The 9364-nt window shown below is 42.5% G+C and overlaps 1 long non-coding RNA gene across 1 annotated transcript; it reads left to right on the forward strand.

Annotated features, from left to right (window-relative positions):
- The first annotated feature begins 3038 nt into the window (after nt 1-3038).
- On the forward strand, nt 3039-8191 carry LOC139008090 (uncharacterized). The gene is made up of 3 exons (XR_011471097.1): nt 3039-3107; nt 3813-3904; nt 7783-8191. It is a non-coding gene; the product is annotated as an uncharacterized lncRNA (long non-coding RNA).
- Nucleotides 8192-9364: the final 1173 nt, after the last annotated feature.

Consider the following 9364-nt stretch of genomic DNA (forward strand, 5'->3'; position numbering starts at 1 on the left):
ACTTGCCATAACCCAGTCCTCACCCCTTTGCAAGCTGATTTCTGTTGCCAACTCACCCTTGGGTCTGCTTTACTGATGCTGGATTATTTCCTACTCACCTCCTCTAGGGCTGTTTCTCATTCCCATTGTTCTTGTCCCTCTGCGGGGGCGTCTGATGACTTTTACATTCCTATATTTTGGGTCACTGCCTTCTTCTAGCTGAAGTCTTTAGTTGGCTCCTCTGCCTTCCCAGCTTCCCATTCACCCTCTTTGTCTCAGGCACATCCTCCTACCCCAACTCTCCTTCTGCTGACTTCATAAAGGTTCTAGCCTCCTGGGTCTCTCCAGAACCTTAGAGTACATGGCCTAGAAGCATTTGTGAATTGAAACAAGCCTCCTCATCACCAGCCCCTAGAAACAAGACAGTAACTAAATGAGGAGATGCGTGTCTGCTCTTAGCACAAGGCTTTAGACACTTAATGAATGTTAGAATTAGAGTTAGGGTTAAGGTTAGGGTGAGGGTTAAGGACATTGGAAATTATATTATTTAGCCTGTTATTTTGGATTTCTACCAAGTGGCCTCTACATTCTTATCACATTGGATGAAGACTTTACTACCACTTATAGCTTTTTAAAAGTAAAATATAGGCAAAGACCAAAAATTATTTTTTTGTTATAGTAAAGACCTAGTTAAGACTTTGACAGCCTTTGGTTTCTCTTTAAGAAGGTATGTTCCACCATAATATTAAGTACTCAAGTTAGATATATGCTCTGTCATGAATTGTCTCCTGTTTTATATTTGGGAATAATGCATTCAGCTGGAAAGGAGATACCTTTGATTCTCATGTCCATGAAGAGGGCACACATGTCCAGATGATTCTAGGGCCCTTTTTGTTTACGCACACCACCAGTTTCTTAGTGATGATTTGCCTTTAGTTTTGTAGATACACAAATAGTGACTGTCACTGAACACAGACACCCTTTTTAAAGCAGGCAAATAATCATTTTCTCCCCCAAAACCATATTTTACAGTCAGAAGACAATTGTGAGCATACGTGCTCTTAAATAAACTGACACACATCCCAGCTAACAGATTAGTTCCCATGGAGAAGGTGTCGTGGGAAGAAAACCTGTGTTCCCAGATTTCTCAAGCAGGTGCTCTGCCTGTTAACATGAAGATCAGCCCTGGCTCCAACCTCTTGGGCACACTGCCCACGAACACTTCCTATTTCTAACACGGTTGATTCTAAGATAGTTTTGCAAAATGGGAGCCTGGTTTACACGAGGAAACCTAAGAACAGTCAGCTCAGGAGGAGCCAGAGGAGCTCTCTGGGGAGGGGGTATTTTTGTTTGTTTGTTTTCTTACATCTGACTTTTCTAGTAGAAGATAATCATGCACTAACACTTCATGCTTTCAAATTTCCATGTCGCAGTCATCCATTGTTCTTCATATTCCCCCTGTAAGTGAGTACTGCTACAGGGCCTGAGGAAACAGAGACCTATAGGAATTAATTGGCTCAGAAGGCAGAAGGTTTGCACACACGTGTAGGCATTCACAGCTGCTACAGATTCACATGTGCACACACTCCTCACTCCTTGGCACCTTCCTTAGTATGCAGAGCCTCACTATGATCCCTTCCCCTTTCCTTACCGGTATCTCCTAAGCTGGTCTTTTAGCCCATACAGCCTGCCCTTCTGAATACCAAGTTCAGCTTCTCTAGAAATCACTTTACTGAGAGAAGGGGCCATGGGAAAGTTTGCTCAGAGCTCCAGAAAAGGGAAACTCATGGTCTGTTTTTCTATTTCACCAAATCGCCTTCCTCAGAGCAATAATATAAAGGATAATATTGGGGGCAGGGGAGACATTTACATGACAAAACACTAGACATCCCACATTCTTGTGGAAGAACCTACCAGTGGAGCTTCCGGGTTGGTGAGCACATGGAGGTCCTGGGAGAGTGGGGCGCTCAGAGTGGGATTGGAAGTTCTGCACCCTTCCCCATGCCTGGCCTATGCATCTCTGCCCTCTGGCTGTTCCTGCGTTAGAGCCTTTACAGTGAACCTCCACAGTATTCTATCTGTACTGATAGCATTTCTAGACAAGGGTAATCCATACTCTTTACCAAATAGGATTCACAAAAATATCCAATGTGGCTCCTGCAAACCTGCCCTGTGCTTCCCCTTCTGGATTCTCAGTGAAGACAGGTTCAGAGTCAGCTAAAGCGGCTCCTTGGAAATGGGCTGGAGGAGCAGGATGCTCCCCTGGGGATCAGTTCCCCAGAGGTCCCAGCACCATGCTTCCTCCCAGCAGGGCGCTGACCCTTGGTTTTACCGATTCCCTTTGTAATCCTTCAGTAATCCCACCTGCTTTCAAAGACACAATCCTCATTGTTCTCAAGTCCCACAAAAAAGAAAGGATTAGGCTCCCACTAACCCAGCAACTCTCTTGTTCTGGCACCTTACGAAGTAAAGGGTTTCACTTCCCTTCCGTAAGAGGAGCGAAGCCTTCCCTCCCTGCAGGGGAGATGGTCGAGTTCTGTAGCACCTTTCCTCCAGAGAGACAGCTCCTCTGAACAAAGACCCAACTGTGTACGGTATGGGAAACCACCTCTCGCTGGAGTGTGGAGCACACCCTCCTACAAACCCAGACATGCACAGAGTTCCGCATTTCACCGCAGAAAGCAAGACTGGTGGCTTCAGGCATCATTAATCATTTTGAAGTGATTATTCTTAAAAGGAAAAACAGGGATGCAGGTTGAGTTAAGTCATGCCCACTAAAAATTAGCCTTCTTCTCCTCAGAATAGCATTTCCCTGGTTCCATATGGAATGTGAAGAGCCAGCTGGGCTGACAAGGGCTGAGGGATCTGTTGCCTCCTTAATTAGGACTCACATATTTGGGATATGACAGGGTCAGAGGGAATACCTCAGAAGGAGTGTCGAATGGTGGGATGGTGCGGGGAGGGGTGCTTTACTTTCTTTATCTTCCTGCCCAGGGACACACACACTTAGGGGGAGGACACAGTAAGAACAATTTGACGGTTTTGCTTCTTCCAGGAATCTTCTTTTTCCTCCATTGACATGTCATTAAAGGAAGCTTGGGACAACCCAGCTCTGTGCTCTCATTCAGGTAGGTTAGCATGAAGCGCTCTCTCCCTCCCCCATCACAAGGCCCTCCAGCCCAGCATTGGGCCCAGGGACCACTTCCCTCCCTGGAAGGGCTGCCCCTGAGGGGGTGCCTCCCGAAGAGGCCAGAGCACCAGCCGGTCCTTCAATTTTCATTCTCACAGGAAACATCCCCAGACTTACGTCTTTGAAGTAGAATTGTTTCTCTAACAAAGGAAAAGTGATAACTAGAAAATGAAATCTTCAACTGTCTTTCCTGGGAGATTACATTTCCTGCTGTACTGAGAGGAAATTCACTTACATAAAATTGGATTAATATTTTTTTCTCTGAAGCCTCCTGGTCTACCAGAAGCATCTTCTCTCTTTCTGAACCCTTGGCTATTTCCCAATCTTCATTTATTCCTTAATCAGGACATCTGGCTCTGGAGTCAAGATGGGAAATCATAAAAAGAAGGCAGAAAAGAGTCTTCCCTTTTGCCCTTGTCTACGTTGCCTCCTTACCCCCTAGGCCTGCATATGATTTACACCGTACAAACCTAGACAGGCCTTCATTTCCATCTCATCTCACAGCCAAGTCCCATCATTTGCTTTAATTTAAAGCTAAAAATGGAAGCAATCAGGAGACTTGACAAATTTCATCTTAGTACTCTAAGCTACATATTTTAAAATGTAACATGTGTTAATAAATTAGATTTGTTTGTTTTTCTAGGTTGGGCTTCTTAAGCTCAATTTTGTATATACTGAAGAGGAGCCTTTTGAATTTGCTCTGAGTTACAGTGAAAAGACTGAGAGCCTGAGCAGGTGAGGAAGATGCTCACATGGGAGGGGAAGCCTGGCATGGGGTGTTGGAGCCCAGACCAGGTAAGGTTGATGTCCACACGGAGCATGGAAGGGACAGCTGGGCATTGGGAAGTAAGAACCCACATAAGGCTAGAAAGGCATCCTCTTCTGGGGACTGGAGTTTGGGGTGTCAGAGCCCAAGTAGTCTGGGGAGGGGCTTCATGTGGCAAGTGGAAGTGACCCCAGAATGAGGGACAGAGCCTGTGAATCTAGAGGAGGGAGCCTGCCAAGAGGACAGGACAGCACAGAGATGGGAGATTGGTTACATACTGGAGGCATTTTAGCCTAGCAGAAAGGGAGAAAACTAGAAGGAACCCTGTGTGTTGCTGAATTGGAATTGAATATATTGATGTGAATAAGTGGTTTTCAATATACATAGATATAACCAAAAATAAATACAGCTCTGTCCACTGCAAGGGCCTGGGAGCAATGACAATGAGCATATCTAGTGCCTAGATATTCACTTCTAAATATCATCTTCCACTAAAAGAAACCAGGGATCCTTGTAGAAACAGCTGATTCCAAAGCTGGAACAAGGAAAGTACAAGGTAAGTGGGATATCTTGCCATGCCAGAAAGCAAGGAAGAGTTCAATGAGCAAGGTAGAACTATCAAAAGGACACAGAAGCCAACTTGAATGGGCTCCCATTGGCCAAATCACGGACAATTTGAGCATCAAAAAATTATAATAGCAACAGATTATAACCCACTGAATAAAATGGGAAACTAGAAGTCCATTCTGAAATAAACAAGTAAGTTGAAAACTTGATGAGGAACAAAATATTTATATTGTTTCAAAGTACCTTCCCACAAAAAGCTTAAGAATTACAGAGGAGCAAAGGATAAGTTTACACTGGGGAAGCCTAGCAGACTCCATCATAATCAAGTGATCACAACGGACATTATCGGTATGGAATAATTTAAAATTCTGTACTAGCTGGGAAGACCCAATGGAAAGAACACAGAATCGTTTCTATATCATTGCTCTCAGAAGGCACAGCCTAAATCTAAAGTTAAGGAAATTCTACATTGTTACTGGTCAATAATGTTCAGAGGTGTCAAGGTTATTAAAGATAAGGAAAGACTGAGGACACGTTTGAGACTAAAGGAGCCCAAAGAAATGTGACAACATAATTCAATATGTCATTTCAACCTACGTGGAACCTTTTGTTATAGAGAATATGACTAGAACAAGTGGTGGTCTGAGGATTAGATGGTAGTAATGAGTCACTGTTACTTCCCTGGTGTGGGTGGTTGTGTTGTGGTTAAGGAGGAGAATGTCTTAATTTGTAGGAAAGACCTGTAAAGCGATCAGGGTGGTGGGCATTATGTGACAACTCATTCTCACATAAGTCAGGGGTAAAGATTATTTATATTGCACTTCCAACTTTTTTTGTAAGTTTATCATTGTTTCAAAGTACGTTTAAAATTTAATTTTTAAAAGTGCTCACTCTTAAGCATCTGAAAGGGCAGAGACCACAGAAATTTATTCTTACCCAGCACCTGGCATATGCCCAGTCTAAGTGAGTGCTCAGTAAATATTTGCTGAATTTAAATGTTTGAAAACTCTCTGAGATACAGAAGGAACACAATAAAAGCGTTTCCATTCAGGCTTATGTATTTATTTTTAAAACACTGACAGGGTTTATTATGTGCCAGACATTATTGTAAATAATTTACAAATAGCCCTATAAAATAGTACTAAGAATATCCACATTTTACAGAGACAAGAACTGAAGGACAGAGAAGTTACATGGCCTGCGCAAAGGCACACAGCCAATGAACAGTAGAACTAAGTGATGAGCCCAAGCCGTGGGACTCAAAAGTCCATACTCTTAGACACATTTTGATGATGCCTCTTTAAGATCCCACCAGCAGAAAATTTAAGATCTTTGCCATTCAAAATATTCCATTCTCAACTCGCCAAGTGTATTTTTTTTGTATATTCTAAATTTACAAAATAATGCCATAGCCTTTATTTTATTTATAATGTATAGAATCAGCCCAAGAGAAACTCATTCCAGAGCTTTGCAGGCATGGCTTGTCCACCAGCTTTGGTCTTCACATAAGTCTTAATCACTCAAGAAAATCTTTGGTTCTTAAGTATACCAACCACTGTTTATGTGGCTCCAATTTTTTAGATTTTTACCTGCTATGCACTTCCCGTTCTTCTATTGGCACTAGGATTTTAACCGGGAGTAGATATATCCTTGGCATATCATGGTACAGCTAGTTTTCCATATGACAAAGAAAGTCCCATGAGCCACTGGTCAAGGTATTACATTATGACACCTCACTGTCATATTTCCCTTTAGGTATTGAATCAAATGTGCCTCCTAATGGAATGGATGTATCTATAATCCTTACCAAAAAAAATTTGAAGATACTCTGCCTTATATAGCCTCCTCCGCCTTACTTTCTCCCTCCCATGAAAATATGTCTTATGTCCATTTATGTTCTTCTTGGGGAAGGAGCTCTGTCAGCACTAAGGATGCTTCTCCATTAGACTCCTCTTTATAGCAAACGGTTAAAAAGTAAATCCAATAAATCAATACTTTTCTTTATAATTCAATATAGCAAGTTACTTCATAAAACTATAATAGGCATGATACAATGAGTTCTATTTCGTGCGAATGGCTTGACAATTCTTGTCGCCTATGATATTATCACAGGAATGTATCACAAGTTTCAGGTAGGCTTAGAGAAAGTTCCGTGTTGCCAAATTGTGTTTTTATCTTCAAATAATGTTTAGTTATCGGAACAAGATATTCCATTTGCTGTGCCCATTTCTAGAGGGGTGCAAGCACCAGGGATAACACAGGAAGGAGGAAAGCTTTCATTCCATCATAGGTGCTATTTCCTTTTGTGAAATAGAACTGTAATCTTTTCCTGTACTTCTCTGTGCCAATTTCCAAACATCTACAGGCACAATTTACTCAACAAATAAAATCTATATGTGAGTGAGTGTATGTGTCCCTCCTCTATCTTATCCCCATTGCAAAATCACAGTTGCAATGGTATCAGTGCACCACCCACATCCCCTCACCATTATCGCTCAGTGCACACCTGCCCAGCTTCCAGCTGCAACATTAGCCGTTCTCTGACTAAAGGTGTATTCTTATTTCCTGAACCCACTGTGCTGCTTTGGAGACAGGTAAAGTTTTGTGAAATGAATGTTCCCAGGAAGAGTCCTCAACCCATGACTGAAACAAGTTGGAGCATAAGTACCCCAACCCCCTCACCCCTCAGGTAGGAGGACTTTGAGAAAGTGTTTTCCCTATGATGCCAGAGCCTCCCCAAAGGGACTGAATTCCAATCACTCACAGTGGTATCTGGCTTGATAACACACCCTTTTTTGGTGGTCTTCTCACTTCCCCATCCCCTGCTGGTGCTCCTTCAATTAACTAGTGCACTTTCATCCGTGCCTTGGCATCTACTCCTGGGGAAACCCAAACCAAGGCAGTCACTCACCAAAGAATATGGACATTGATCAAAAGCAACTGGACGAACAGCTGTCCTGCTGTCCCTGTTGTTGACAATTCCCTCACAGTAGAACTTCAAAGCACAATTTGTATCCAGACCTTAATGTTTCCCCACTTCCTCTTAAATCACTCCCCTTTCTCCTGCCTTCTACCAGTGTGCAGCATGTCAGTGATAGGTTTCTTCTTCCCTAAGTTCTCAATAGCCCTTACCCAAAAGATTTACTTTCCTGGCAATCTGTTGTCAGAGGTGCCCACTGTTGTGGCATCGACCCTTTTGTTCAATTGGCTCTTATAACGGAGTACTTATTCTTCTTCTGTGCACAACAGATCTAACCTACCATATGTTTATTTCCACCAGGGTCACCCTGCCATCTGGACGATGGAAGCTGATGCCCCAGGGAAGACATAACCATAAGCCAATTTACATTAAGACACAGATTCTAGACATACAGTCAAAGTGTGGACACAGAGCTGACTCCACCGGACAATGCCACCAGACTCTGATTTATTTCACCCACAATACGTGGAGGCTCCTGTGTCTCATAGACAGAGGCAAAGACCTTATTTAGGCTGCATGACTAATCCGATTGTTTATTCCCTCGCTGTACTCATCTTGATTTGATCTGAGTGCACAAGTCCAGGATAACAGTTTCAAGTGCCCCTTCCTCAACCCTATCCAATTCCTTCAAGACTTGGTTTGAAACGAACCCAAAGATATTGTACCTATTGATCAGCGCTTTTTTTTTATGGTTGTTCTTGGCATTTCTGTGACCATTAAAATTTGTTTAAAGATTAAAGGGCTGATCACAGTCATAAAGATTAAAATCACTTAGTGCCAGTTTTTCACCATCTCTCTTGTCCTCCAAAACACCATGGGGAGGGGGTGCAGAGTAGCTTTTAGTGACCTACTTTCTGTCCACTGTCTTAAGTTTTTGCTCTTGCTTTTTCTTTTCTTTTTTCTTTTGTTTGTTTTTTTTTTCTTTTTGACATTGGCTATGGAAAGAACCTGTCAGTATTTTCAGCAATCATCTCCCTTCACCACCCTAGTGCTTCATACACTATTACCCAAATATTCCTCTAGAGCCCCAGCAGCGAGGGGTAGAGTGCCCTCCCAGCAGTCACCATTTGCTAACTCCATGAATCCTCTCTGCTTCGTGAGGATTTGAAGTCCTGCTGGGAGGAACACTGGTATTCCCTATGCCTTGCTGCTGATAAGATACAGACTCTTGCCAGTACAGCTTTCTCACCGCCCACAGCCCCCTGCAGGAGAAGCACTCCCGTGCATCAAAAGCAGCTTTACTGATAGGTTTACACACACACACACACACACACACACACACACACACACACAAACTTCATTTCTTTCATTCAGCCTGAGAAGTTTTCACAAGCTTTTTCCAAATCTAACTTTAATAAAAACCCTCCAGGTGGTCTCCTGGGGGGGTTAATTACATTCCTAGTATCTAGCATAGTACCTGACATAATAAGGGCTCATTAAGTATCTATGCCTTTATCTACCTATGTGTATGTTTAAATAACACACCAGGACAATTAAGAGGCATCCAGCAGAAAAAATGCCATTTGTAAAAAAAAAAAAAAAATTGAAAAGAGAACATTCCTTTAGGAGAATTGGTGCACTGAATGAATAGAGTTAATGTCTTCTTCTTCCCCCACAGTGTGATTTTCTGGAGAACTTCAAGTCTGGGGCTAATTTACTAGTAAGTATATTACAAAAGCTATAAAGATACAATAGGTTGTAAAAAGGGTGTAAGAAAGAGACATTCTCTGAGGGTTCTGTGTGGTAATTTGACCAAGGGGCACCAACAGCCATTACTGCTATAATAAGATGGGCATCGTCCTCTGACAGTCCGTTATTATAAGAATTGATGAATTCTTTGTCTCCTCAACTGCTTAGAAAACAGGACTATGTTGGGTTGTTT

This window comes from Myotis yumanensis, unplaced genomic scaffold, assembly GCF_028538775.1.
Source record: "Myotis yumanensis isolate MYYU_CA2020_CCGP unplaced genomic scaffold, mMyoYum1.0.hap1 SCAF_4, whole genome shotgun sequence".
Lineage (NCBI taxonomy): Eukaryota > Metazoa > Chordata > Mammalia > Chiroptera > Vespertilionidae > Myotis > Myotis yumanensis.